Source organism: Myotis brandtii, unplaced genomic scaffold (genome assembly GCF_000412655.1).
Source record: "Myotis brandtii unplaced genomic scaffold, ASM41265v1 scaffold675, whole genome shotgun sequence".
Lineage (NCBI taxonomy): Eukaryota > Metazoa > Chordata > Mammalia > Chiroptera > Vespertilionidae > Myotis > Myotis brandtii.
In genome coordinates, this window is record NW_005370635.1 from 1269550 (window position 1) to 1283699 (window position 14150).

The 14150-nt window shown below is 45.0% G+C and overlaps 1 long non-coding RNA gene across 1 annotated transcript in view; it reads left to right on the plus strand.

Moving 5' to 3' along the window:
- Nucleotides 1-14150, plus strand: part of LOC106723907 — a 39753-nt gene that overhangs the window by 14228 nt on the left and 11375 nt on the right. Inside the window, exon 2 of the long non-coding RNA XR_001359648.1 lies at nt 10724-10841. This is a non-coding gene — a long non-coding RNA (uncharacterized LOC106723907). The remainder of the gene's footprint in view (nt 1-10723; nt 10842-14150) is intronic.

A 14150-nucleotide genomic window follows, 5' to 3' on the forward strand; every position in this document is an offset into this window, starting at 1 on the left:
TTTAGGTCTCTGAGTTTGCAAGACTGCCATGCAGGCCTTCCCTGAGCTTGTCAGGTTAGCATGTAGCCCCTTTCATATATATATGGGTTTCCCCCAGCGTTCATTTGGTTGAACTCAAAATTCATGCACATCAAAAGGGAATTAATTAGAGGAAATATTTTAATATTTCTATTTGCCCTTTCTCTATAATAGAAGTGTCAGAGATGAAAGAAAATTAGTAAAATGTATATGAAAATCTTCCTCCTGTCAGAGTCTAGGTCTCGCCACAGGAACCAGAGTCAAGTCCCCACCCACCCATGTGCACCTCGAAATTGCACGAGACCCAGACCCAGTCAGTCCCACCCCCGTTGGGCTAGACCCGGCCAGCCCCACCCTTGTCAAGCCCCACTGAGTGGGGAGAGTGGCCCCAGTGGGTGGGGAGGTCGCCTGACCCAGTGCCAGGGCCGGGGGCGCGGCCTGAGGTCCCCCAGCCTGGGCCGGGGGGTGCACCTTGAGGTTCCCTAGCCTGGGCCATGGGGTGCAGCCTGAGGTCCCCTGTCAAGCTCTGCCAGGCGGGGGACACGGCCTGAGGTCCCCCATCAAGCCCCACTGGATGGGGGGTGTGGCCTCAGGTCCCGTGGCCCAGTGCCAGGGCAGGGGGCACAGCCTGAGGTGCCCTGTTAAGCCCCACCAGGTGGGGGGCGCAGCCTCAGGTACCCTGCCTGGCCCAGCGCCATGCAGCCTCAGATCCCTGCTGATTGCTTGTTAAGGCTCATTGTCGGCCTCCGCTGTGGGCACAGCCATCTTGTGTTATGGAATCCCTGCTTCCACTGTGGGTGCAGCCATCTTGACCATTACTGCGTGATGGTCAATTTGCATATCCCCTCTTTACTAGATAAGATTTTATATATATATTTTAGATTCCACATATAAATGAAATTACATGGTAATTCATCTTTCTCTGTCTTATTTCACTTAACACAATACTCTCTAGGTCCATCCATGTTGTCACAAATGGCAAGATTTCATCCTTATTTATTGCTGAGTAATAATCCATTATATCTCACATCTTCACTATCTATTCATTTATTAATGGACACCTAGGTTGCTTCCATATCTTGACTATTGTAAATAATGATGCAAGGAACATAGGGGTACATCAGCTTTTAAAATTAATGTTTTATTTTTTTATAAATACCCAGAGGTGGATTTGCTGGCTCATATGGTAGCCATATTTTTAATTTTTTGAGGAGTCTCCATACTGTTCACAAGGCTCTATTTTTTTTGGGTGGGGGGGATGTCACTATTTTATCCCCAGTGCCCAGTAAAACATCAGACACTGAATAAATACATGCTGAATGGCATTTTTTTTCTTAGACGTAAAAAAGAATCACTAGAGCCAATGTTCTTGCTATCAGGAGATGGAGATCTTGTGGTGATCACATTTACCAGGATTCATATAAAATCTATACCTGAATTTTCACTTTTAAAGGCAAAGAAAGGGAAGAAAACAGTCATTTCCTTTAGAATTACACACTAAAAGTCACTTGACTGAGGATGTCCAAAGCTCAGTAGTTAATGATGGATGTGGTACTATATAATTTCCTCTTCTTTCAAGAACTAACACTAAGATAAACACAAAGTAATTAGCTCTGTTTTCTAGCATAAATAAATATGTTTATTTATTTATTTATTTCTAAAATAAATATGTTTAAGGGTGTCCTACGTTTTCAAATGTGTGATCAGGTCTGGAGGAAAACAGATCCTTCTACTTGTGTCTTTTTTCCTCCTTGGGATGAAAAACATTTTTAAATGTTTTCCTTTGCTACAGCCTGTGAAGAAACAAAATTACATAGCTGTTTGCCAAAAACCACAATCGTGATGACTACATCATCATATTTACCTCTTTATAATTAAGATGAGGTTGATATGAAAAAATATTTTTATTCCTTTTGATATCATATTATTATTAGATTCTGTATTATTCCTTCCGCTCTTTCTCACCTGATTATCTACTTTTTCTGAAGAGTAGACACTTTTCCACATCAACACTCTCCAGGTTACTGAGTTCTCGACAACTCTCTCTACCTGCATCACTCCTCGGTCCTCACCACCTCTTTGTATTTTCCGCTGTCAGTGAACTCTGGGGCAGGAACCAACCCACCACCCAAGACACAGAACAGGTGCCAGGGTCTCAGATTCCCTATTTCTAGAAGAGACAGACCCCCTGTTCTTCACGAAGATGGTGAGGGTTGAGTGCTAACTCCTTAATTCTCTCAAAACTGGCTTGAAATTCTTAGGGGGGGAAAGTCTGAGTAAGGAAAACCCAGCAAGGTTTTGACTCAGAGGTCAGTTGGCCTTATAGAAGCCCCCAGTGTGGGTCCCCTCAAAGCTGGAAAAGAAGCAGATTTCAAAGAAATAGGTCCCTCTGACCATTGCTCCCTAAAACCAAAATCTTGTAAATATGTTAATGTGTTGGGTTAGGTCCTTTTGGCTGTTTCTTTAAAAGAGGGTACTGGCAGTTCCTCATATTATCACGATGGAAATCAAATCATGTGCTTCAGTGTTCGGACATCGGGGCACCTTCTATTGCTGGCTCAGTGGTTTAGAGGCGGTTGTCACGTGCCCAAGCCAAAGAGTCTCTTTGGGGAATCCCTTCTTTTCCTGTTGCTACAGGTGAGCGTGTCTAAGCTTTTAGAAATAGGGCGTTCTCACATTTTTCGTGCTTATGGAGAATCATAGAGAGAACTCAAGCCAAGAAGCATGGTTTATTGGATGAGATGGCAGTAAAGGCTCTCACGACCCAGAAGACTTACTTCAGACATGGACAGAGTCTTGCATCTGGGTGTAGTCCCTTGGGGCAGATCAAAGCTCCAGGCTCAATTTGAAGTCTAAGGGAGATCCTTCTGTGGTTGAATGAAAGCAGTGAACAGTCTGGCATTGATCAAAGCCGTAATGAGAGGGAGTTCTGTCTTCTCTGCATCAGGGCCTTGGAGGGGAGCCCTGGGAGGGGTTGGGGTGGGAGGATCGAGTGGCAAGAGATCCAGGCTCCATGTTCATAAAGAGCCTCAGATTTGGACTTCTGTGCTTTCTGTAAACGAAATCATGAATTCAGACACAAGTTGTACTTACAGGAGGAAAAGAAGACAATAGTCATCATGCAATTTTAATTTTAAAAACACAAACTTACAAAACACTGTGATTTGTAGCCCTGGCCTGTGTGGTTCAGTTGGTTGAACGTCGTCCCATGCACCAAAAGTTGCTGGTTCCATTCCCAGGGCACATGCACCCAGTAGGGGTGCATAAGGAAGGCAACTGATTGATTAATGTCCAGATTTTAGGTTCTGTCCCCGGTAGGGGTGCATAAGGAAGGCAACTGATTGATTAATGTTTCTTTCTCTCTCAAATCAATAAAAACATTTTTAAAAAATAAAATATATTATGATTTTTAAATCTTTAGCCATTTGTATATTTAAAAAAATATACTAGGAGGCCCAAAAGTGGCCCAGCCAGTGTTGCTCAGTGGTTGAGCATCTACCTATGAACCAGGCAGTCATGGTAATTCCTGGTCAGGGCCCATGCCCAGGTTTTGGGCTCGCTCTCCAGTGGGGAGCATGCAGGAAGCAGCCGATCAATGAGTCTCATCATTGATGTTTCTATTTCTCTCTCCCTCTCTGAAATCAATACAAATATATTTTAAAAACAAAAAACAAAAGTGGAATTGACCTGCCTTCTCTCTGTTTTCCTGCTGGCAGAGGGGCATTTAGTATGTGTTGACTGAATAACTACGAACCAGGAAATCTCACTAACGGGTGCTTATAGAGAGTTCACCAAGAGAAACAGTTCTGTGCCCTTTTCCTGGCAGTCAGATGCCTCCTGTCCACCCCCAGCAGCGTGCTGCCCCGAAGGAACCACAGCCAGCCTCTCCCACCTGTGGTGGGGCTGCCAGAACTGTCTATGGTGGGACCCACACAGATTCCAGCAGCTCCAGCACAAGACTCAGCTTCCTCACAACCCCCACTACTCCCTCAGGGGCTCCACCCAACCACTGAGCACCTTGGGTGGTGGGAGACCATGATGTTTATGATAAATCTGGAAGACAGCACATGAGGAGAATAGGAATGGTGCTGGTTTCTCTCTGCATGAGGGGAAACAAATCTTATGACCACATAACTCTCACTTCTCCCTTAGCCGTTCACACACCATCGTTGTCAAGGCTGCACCTCAAGCCTTTCATCTAGAAAGACATTCAGGTTAATGAATTCACAGTATCAGCATAATCCACCAGAGAGCATTGGTATGCAGGCTTTTTCAGGTAAACAGTGTAAGGTGCAGACACCAAGAATCACCAGTGAAGATAGACAAACAGCCAGTGACATCTGTGGGGTGATAGAGATCATAATCCCTTTTCAATCCAATCCAACACACAGGTATGTAGGCTAACTCTGAATGAGCCGTGCACTGGGCCCAGGAGGAGAGAGGATTTGCTTCTGATCCTCAGAGACCTTGGAGGCAGTGTGATGTCACTCAGACTTCAGGCTGTGAGTCAGACCAGCCTGCGAAAGTGCTTGGTAGTCAAATTATCACATAAAGGACCTGAGGAAATGCAGGAAGCCACCCATCGTCTTCACTAGCAGAGAAGTGCAAACAAGGATCCCGGAATGCTGGTGAACCTTGAACCCATGGCAAGGGCCAGAGTTATGCACCGATTGTCTAGTCCAGACAATGGGGGCTCAAGCTATTTCCTGATCAAATAGTCTCAGAGTAAATCCTTCTAATATTTACTGACCTTCAAGATAGTCTGTCTGCTACTGCAATTGCCTGCCTAAGAGCTAGATGTGTATCCAAGATTGAATAAAAGGTTGGCAAGGCCTGGGCACCAGTGGAAGTCCTTCCCCTTGAGTTGGGCTTGCCCGCCTGGCCCCCAATATTTCCAAATTATTATTCTTGTCTCGTCTCTTTCATTTGTGTGCGGCCCCTCCTCCAGATCCTGAACCCTGAACCCCACGCGGGACGTGGGGGAACATACACAAGGAAAGGGTGGTTCCTTTTCTTTTCCGCCAGGAGCTTTGCTCTCAGCAGTCCTGTCAAGGAGTGGCCTCCTGCTCCGGAGTCCCAGTTCCTGGCTATGTCCTGGTGCTGTGTTGCCAGAGCTGGCAGGAGCCGGCACCTTCTTGGCCCTCTGCTCGAGTCTGCCCCTTGTATCTCGACAATGTGCTCCTTCTGCTCTCCAGGAGGCTTATCGGTGGCTGGAGCTGAACCTCCTTGATGTTGCCTGCCTGGATTTCTAGGACCCATCTCTGGTCTGGCCTGTACAATACCAACTGCCTCCGGGTTATGTCCATTTTATTATTGAAATAACCTCTGATGTCCCCAGCTCCAGGCAAATCAGTCTTCTTACATCTCACCTTTGCTCGTGTCACACCTACTCAGAAAATATTAATGACTCCCCATGATTTCTAAATTAAGATGAAATCTCAGTCTGAAGGTTTAAGTTTGACATAAACTAGCTTAGCCCACTTCTTTGGTTTCATCTTTCTTCCCACTGGTGTGTAAAATACCAGGCTTAGTGGCTCCAGTCTTAGTAGACTAATTGCATTCCTTGAGTATGTCCTGACCTTTTCTTCCTGTGTCCTTTGCTCTTGCTGGATTTTGATGGGATTTCAATGGAGGCAGCTAGAGGAGGCAACACGAACAAAGACATAAGTAGATATGGGAGTGTCTGGAGACCAGAGAAGAGAGATGTGTGGCTATTGGATTCTGGGCGTTTACAATCCCAGAATCATAGCTGTTATAGAAGAAACTAAATGGATCATCAGGTCTATCTCTGGCCTTCAGGCTGGGGGAATATTTTTCCCTTTTGATATATTAGACCATTAAAGCCCAGAGAGGTTAAATGACATGAATGGAAATAGGTACCAAAATGGTTAGACAGAAAAATTGGGGTCATTCTATAGAAAGAAGCCTTTAATGCTAGGTTAAAGAACTTATAGTAAACTCAGTCAATGACGGGGACTATCGAAAGCTTTCACTAAGGTGGTGACATAATTAGAGCTACGTTGAGCAGTGTTTTCACATTGTGGAATATGATCCATTAGTGGGTTACAAAGTCAATTTCATGGTCATGAATAAAAACAATATCAAAGCACAGTATTGCTTTGTGAGTTCTGTATGTATGTACAGGGTTGGGAAGTAAGATTTATTTCTTATTGTGAGTCATTATAGTAAACTCAGTCAATGATGGGGACTATCGAAAGCTTTCACTAAGGTGGTGATATAATTAGAGCTACGTTGGGCAGTGTTTTCACATTGTGGAATATGATCCATTAGTGGGTTACAAAGTCAATTTCATGGTCATGAATAAAAACAATATCAAAGCACATTATTGCTTTGTGAGTTCTGTATGTATGTACAGGGTTGGGAAGTAAGATTTATTTCTCATTGTGAGTCATAGCCAAAAAACTCTGTAAACCCCAGCTTTAGGGAAATTAATCTGGTGGCAAATCATAGGCTAAATTAGAAATGCAGAGGAGGAACTTGGAGGCTGAAATTCTAGGATGCTCTTGACATAGCTCAAGTGGGCAGTAAAGGGTATCTGAATGGGAAGGAGATAGCGTGGGAGGGGAGCGGAGGGGGAGGATCTGAGGGATTCTGTGGGGTAAGAGTCTCAGGATTCGAGGACTCGTTGGATTGTGGGGCCTCAGTGAGAGGGAAGAACCACTCAGGGATGACTAAAAGTCACACTCAGGTGCTTGGGAGAATGCTGGTACCCACAGCCAAGTCGGGAGAAGGGGCTGGTTTGAGGACTAGCACAAAAGACTGATGGAAAGGCACACAACACCATCAGGTACTGGGACAGTCAGGTTCCCAGCAGGAAAAAGAATCTACTGAGACGTTTTCAATGCAGAGACCTGAAGGAAGGAAGGATGTCCAGTGGGCAGGCTTGTGGGGACCAACCAGGAATGAGAGGTGCCCAGAGATGAATCACAGTAGGAAGCTCTCCTTCTCAGATTCTTCTGGGCCCCAAGCCAATAGGGCACCATTCCCCAACCCCCTTCTGCTCCCCCACCCCCACCTCTGAAACAAGTGCATGACCACTGGTTTGTCATTGCTTCTACTGCTACCAGTATTTCTGCCCTCACCATCAACACAGGCAAATGGTTATTGAACCTTTACCCTGTGCCATGGGCTTTTACATCCATGACCTCATTTAATTATAGTTACCCCATGAGTTGGTCCTATTATTATTATAACTTCACAGAGAAAAGAAACAGAAACCGAGGGACATTTAACAAGTTGGCCAAGTCCACACGGTTAGTAAGTGGCGATGTTGGAATATGAAGCCAGGCAGTCTGGCTGACCACCATAACCAATGCTGTTTACTGGTAACTACTGAAAAATAGAAAATAACGAAGTTAGCAAGTTGGGGGGTGGGCAGTTAACCACAGCAAAGCAGAATAAGTCACTGGTGATGTTACACATGGGACCAGGCATCTCGTGGTCCTACTTCCCTAATTCCTTCTTAGGTTTTATCTAGAAAGTCATCCTCCCCCACACCCACAGCCTACAGGGTTGGATGCAACAGTCATGCTCTCCAATTTTAGTGGGTGGGGAGTGGAATTAGGTTGCCCTCTTTGCCTGACTGTGAGCTGTGCAGTCTCTTTCAGAACCTCTTCCTCAGTTTCCATTCTGGTTAGACCCTCGGGGTTGCTTCTTGGCCCTTCTACTCAGCAATTGCTTGAGTCTAGTCCAGGTTGGGAACCCTGTGATTTCTCTCGGAGCCTCAGGCTTCTGCACTGAGTTGCCTATTCTGCTCCCACTCTCCTCTCCCGCTTCCCACCATGGAAGTCCTGCCTGTTTCCATGGTCCAGTTCAGTGTGTGTTGCCCAACCAAGTGTTAGGTTGGTTCTATCCTGAGTCCAGCTTCACACAGTCCAAGCAACTTTCTGAGCCTCCATTTTCCAGCAGCTGAGAGGCCCCAGCCGACATCCCAGGACCCTTCTGCCTTCTACCTGTACCTCCAACAGCCCCTGATGACCACCATCTTGTACATTAATCCACCCCCTCTGGTCCTTGTGTCAGAAGGGCCCGACGTCTAGCTCAACTCACTGAGCTGAGTCCTGTGGGGATTAAGCGAAGTTCCCCAGCTCACCTGCTCATAGCCCTGTGCTCTCTCCAAGCTGCTTTGTGATGAATCACTGCCCTCAGGCCCATGCATTCCTCTTCTTCCCCCCCACCCCCACTTCAAGAAATGACTTTTGAGAATGGTCTCTCTCCTTTTTTTAAAAAAAAGAATACTAAGCCCTGGCTGGTGTGGCTCACTTGGTTGTGTATCATCCTGTTCACTGAAAGTTTGCTGGTTTGATTCCTGGTCAGGACACATGCCCAGATTTCCTGCGGGATCCTGGGTAGAGGGGGTGCAGGAGGCAGTTGATTGATGTCACACACTCATATCTATGTTTCTCTCTTCTCCCTTCCTCTCTCTCTAAATCAATAAACTGTTCTTTAAAAAAATAGTAAAATTCTTTTTAGATACGTGGAACAAGAATGACAATCCCCAATGCTATTAATACACACACACACACACACACACACACCACAATCCAGGCCTACAAGGAAGGTCTCAGGTGGGGCTCTCCTGGTGAAGGTGGCAGAATGGCAACTACTTTGTTTCCATTGTGCCCACAAATAGAGGAAGTGCTTCAAACTGGATAGGAAAAGAACAAGGGCGGTCCAGAAAAATGTAAGTCTGAGGTAAATTGCATGTCAAGAAGAGAAAAATTCATTTACTTGCAGGGCATCAAATTTCTATGCCCAAACAAATTATGTCCTAGGATGTGGGTTGCAAACTTTTTAGTATAACTTTTTCAGACAAATCTTATATCAACCCTAATTTTTAAATATTTTAAAAATAATTTATTTTTATACATTTTAAGTTAAAAATTATTTCGTTTATACTTCTAATGAAATTAATCTATGAGGAAAAATTACTATTTTGATGAATACCAAAATTTGCAATAATTAATACAGGTATAACCATTGCAACTTTATATCAAGCTCAGCATTTAATTTACTTCTATTATTTTAGTTGCAAAGAGTAAGCAAATATTTTTTTAAGCTTGCCTTGTCATTTTTTTATAGGCACACCACATTTTATTGCATTTTTCACAGATGTTTTTTATTTTATGTTTCAATTACAGTTGATATACAATATTAGTTTTAGGTATACAACGTAGTAGTTGAATATTTATATAACAGATTGCTCAGATAAGTTTAGTATCCACCTGACACTAGAACATTTTAAAATTTCCAAATCAAATTATTATTAGGACTATTATTTTTTTTTTACCTAGATACAAAAGTCAGACCTGAAATACACAACACTTTCTATAAGCAGTAGAGCTACATAGCAGCTTCCACATGGGCCTGTGACAGCTCACCAAGGCCTGAGAGGAGCATGGAGAAATGCATGCTTCTGAGCCTTGTGTGGCTGTTGACTGAGCGCTGCATTCTTGGAAGTGCAGACCCACAACCTTCCTAACCAACTAGTTCATTAGAAATTAACTAGTCTCTGGTTCTAGAGTCAGACTAGCGAGGAGGAGGGGTGCTAGTGACTTGAAAGGGCACAAGGGAACTAACTTTTGGGAGTGCTGGACATTGTGGCTGTCTTGACAGAGGTGGTGGTTATGTGGGTGTAGTATACTGCATGTGTGAGTAGTCATGGGCTGTATGCTTAGGAACTGTGCATTTTACCATAGGTACATTTATATGTAAGAGTTCTGTTAGGAGCCCTGGCTTGGTAGTTCAGTTGATTAGAGCATCATCCGATATGGCAAGGTTTTTGAGTTCGATCCCTGGTCAGGGCACCTAAGAAGCAACCAATGAATGCATAAATAAGTGGAACAACAAATCTCTCTCTCTCTCTCTCTCTCTCTCTCTCTCTCTCTCCCCTTTCCTCTCTCTCTCTAAAATCAGTAAAAAAAATTTTTTTAAGTTCTGTTAGGAGAGAGAGAGAGAGAGAGAGAGAGAGAGAGAGAGAGAGAAAGGAGAGCCCAAGAAGCTTTATCTCAAGATTGGCTCAATAATCTGTCAGCACAAGTTTATGTGCCATGGGTTTCCACTGTGTTATAATTTGGTAGCTAACAACTGCATGTTTGTGTTTTTAATTATAATTTAAAAAAAAACAGTTTTAAATATATTTAAAAATGAAATCCAAGCATATTTAAAATATAAAATTCAAAGAAAATATATTTTAAAAAGACAAAGCAAATATATTTAAAATATGAAATTCAAATCAATTTAAAATCTAAATCAAATATGTTTAAAAGATGAAATCCAAATCACTAGTGCCAATCACTCCTGGCACTCTTTGAAAAACCATGGAAATTTAAGAAGTGCTGGAAGACCAGAGGTGGTTATAGCACAGGATGCATGATCCTGTGGAAAGCACATGGACTACTGAATGTACCAACGTGGCTTCAAATCTAACTCACCGGCTCCCTAAGGTCCTCTAGTTCCTACCTTATCAAACACACAGCCCCAGTTTCATCATCTGTGAAATGGGGAGAATGCCACCTGCCTTAGACTTGTTGGGGGATTAAGTGAGAACATAACTAAAGCGCACAGCACACCTATAAATGTTAGTTCTCATCTCTTCTGTATCCCACTCTGCAGTAAAATATACTGGATTTAGAGAGGATCTGACTACCTACAGCAAGCCCTACCTTTTGACTTGTTTTTCCAGAGGCAAAGATGAATTTGCATCTCACCATCCACAACCACACCTAGACCTCCTTGCTGCCAATGACACATTTGCAAGACTGTCCGCAAGCCCTGGATGGAAACATTCAACACAAGTGGAGGTACTGGTCCGCCTTATTTTAGAGAGAAAATGACCAGAATGTGAGTGGGCAGATCAGCCAGAGGAGCACGGCAGAAATTTGTCAAAGGACCAGAGCAGCTTCTCTTGATTTCCTGGGTTTCTCCTTCCCTTTCTTCCTGACTCTCCCCAGCCCAACTCAGAAAGCATCTCCCCGTATTTTCACCAAGAGAGTGAAAACAGCGTCTCAGTTTATTAAAAGCCAAGGTTCGGATGTCCTGTCGGGGAAGTGGTGTCCACACTGTAGACAGGTGTGGCCATCGCACCAGCGTGTTAGTCTCGGCGTTCTTTGCTTCTTGTGGGTTCCCACCATTTGATCTATCAGACGCATTTACTCATAAGGATGAACATTTAGTTTGGGTCTCAGGCCGAGGTGGCCCACTACAGATCATTGCCTGAAAGAAATGGTGCTGAGCTCCGAGGAAAACAAGCCAGGCCTGCCTCTACTAGTCCAGTGAAACTTTAGGTTCCAGCAAACCTGCCTCTCAGATGCTTTTGATCCCTAATAAACTGGGGTGTTGTCTTCCGGTTTCAGAAGTCTGAACCAATTATGCCCTGGAAACAGAGCTCAGTTTCAAAGCACTCCTCTCTGCCTGGGTCCTTGGGCTATGAAGGGCTACATTACATCTTGGTAAATTCTGTCCAGCTAGGAGTTCAAGACCAAGAATAATTACAGCTGGAGACCAGAGGCTGGTAGGAGATTTGCCGAGATGGCCCGGGAGGGGTCATTTCCAATCTGAAGCCTTTTTCATGACTAGGACTTCATGCCCTTCCTCTGCCGAGGCCTTCAGACCCCAGAGAGTATTGCCTTTCAAGAGGTCTCTTCCTTTGCTCTCAGGGGTCAGCCCTGGGCTAACCTGTTGAGCTGGGACTGGCCTGAGTCGGGAGCTGTGGTTCTGCTCACCTTTTATTTCACTCTTGCAGAGCTGTGAGTGCTTTTGTGAACTGGCCTTGAACAAGGATTTTGGTGGATTTAAAAAAAAAACACAAAAAAAAACACACAACCTCTTTATTTCTTCTTGAGACATAAATGTTCAGTTTGGATGATGCAGATGAGCCAAGGACTAATGACAATGGCTAGCTCTTCCATTTGTTCCAATGAATTCCAATGGCGGAAGAGGACATAGTATCTAGACCAGGGGTGGGCAAACTTTTTGACTCGAGGGCCACAATGGGTTCTTAAACTGGACCGGAGGGCCGGAACAAAAGCATGGATGGAGTGTTTGTGTGAACTATATTTCTTCTTGAGACATAAATGTTCAGTTTGGATGATGCAGATGAGCCAAGGACTAACGACAATGGCTAGCTCTTCCATTTGTTCCAATGAATTTCAATGGCGGAAGAGGACATAGTATCTAGACTGTGTTGGTCTATTAATATTCAGCTTATCAAATCTACAGCTCGGTACCTCTTGAGCAGGACTGTCCCAGGAAGGCCGGATATGATAACAGTCAAGGATGGAGAGGGCAGACATGGAGAATTCAACACGTATATGCAGCTTAGCCCCTGTCCCCACAGGCTCTCTAAAATTCCCTATTTGGTCAGAGCTGGCTCATCGTGGCTCCACTGTGCCTCGGATTCTGCGTCACGGCTTCTGAGGGAGAGTAGGTTCAGATCGTCTGGAAGCTGGGGGTCACTCCCTTGGCAGCTTGCTGGGCTAAGCAGTACTTACATCTTTTGGTCTTGGTCCTTCAAAGTTCACCACAGCTACCCTGACAGTGTCAAGCCGGCTTACCATCGCCGCACACCAACACGCGCCCCCACCATGGGACGGGCTCTTCTGGTAACTTCAGTGCATGAGGGGCTACCACAACACCGTGATTTTTTTCTTCAACCTTTTAAATTATATTTTTATTTTTTACTTTATTGTTGTTGTTGCTGTTGACTCTATTACAGATTTTTGAGAAAGGAGCAGGCAACTGTGTCAGGGTTGAGCTCCCATTTGACATTGTTCTTCATCCCCACCTGCAGTGACAGCTTCTCAGAAATTTCACTGTTGCCTCACCTGCCTTGGTCTGGATCTTTTCTCATTTTCCCTCTCGTCTTCGCAGTTTCTCCTCTTCAAACGGCTTCTTGTCCCCAGCGGGTGCATGTACAGCCAGTCTTGGAGGAAGGAGTCATATGGCCCAGATTTCTTCACTGAAACCAGGTCTCCCGGACTCCAAGCTCCTCTACCGACTGCGAGAGGATGGGCTCCAGGGTGTCTTTGGGCCAGTGTTTCATGTCCCCCACCAGCTGGTAGACACAGAGTCGCCAGTGCAGGCTCTGCTTCCGGCCATCCCGGCCGGTGGCACCTTCCCCTTCTCTCCACGATGACCTTGCCCTGGCAGCCGGCCGGAGAGTGAGGGCGAGCCTGACCTTGAAAGAGTTTTATAGAATCTCTCCCTGTTCTCGGTTGTTTGTTATGTTGCAAGAATGTGACTCAACAGCGTCCACACCCCAGTGACTCAGCCCAGCTAATGAGCTGTGTTTTCCAGGCCTTCCTGGGGCAGCGCCTCCTCTAATGTTGTCCAGGCGCTGCCCTGGCCAGGGCACTGCCCTGCTCAAGCCAGGATGAGAGTGAAAAACGCTCCCCACAGGCAGGCTGAGGGAAAGGCAAGGTGAATTCTGGGTTGTACCACTCCGGAACAGTGCAATCTCTTGGCCCTTCCCAGGCCCAGCCTGGGAGGTGAAAGCTAAATGTCAGGAGGAACCTACACAGTGGGATCGATTTGAAGGCATCTGGCAGGGTGATTTCTTCTTTGAGATAAAGATAGTTACTAGGGGTTTCATGGAGAAGTCTGTTTACTTTTTAAAAAAAATTGATTTCAGAGAGGAAGGAAGAAGGAGAGAGAGAGTGATAAAAACACCAATGATGAGAGTGAATCATTGATTGGCTGCCTCCTGCACGCCTCACATTGAGGATCAAACCTGCGACCAGCATCTACCCTGACCAGGAAACGAACCATGATCTCCTGGTTCATTGGTCGATGCTCAACCACTGAGCCACGCCGGCCTGGTGAAACCTGTTTACTTTTAATTAATTGGGTCTTTGATTTGTGGGGCATTCAGCTTGCTGGGGAAAAAACGATCTGGCTATTAAGCTTCTGGGGGCAAGGTGGAGAAAATCATATAATTAGCAATTCAGAGATTTTCAGAATCTCTGGCCACATCAAAAGATGGCACAGGGAAAGAGATCACTGTGCACTACAGCTGTGGCAACGGCCGGGCACTGGATAATGACCACAGAGAGACAGTAGTGGATTATGTTTGCTTGTGAATGTGTGCTTCTCTTTGGGGAGGAATTGCTTAG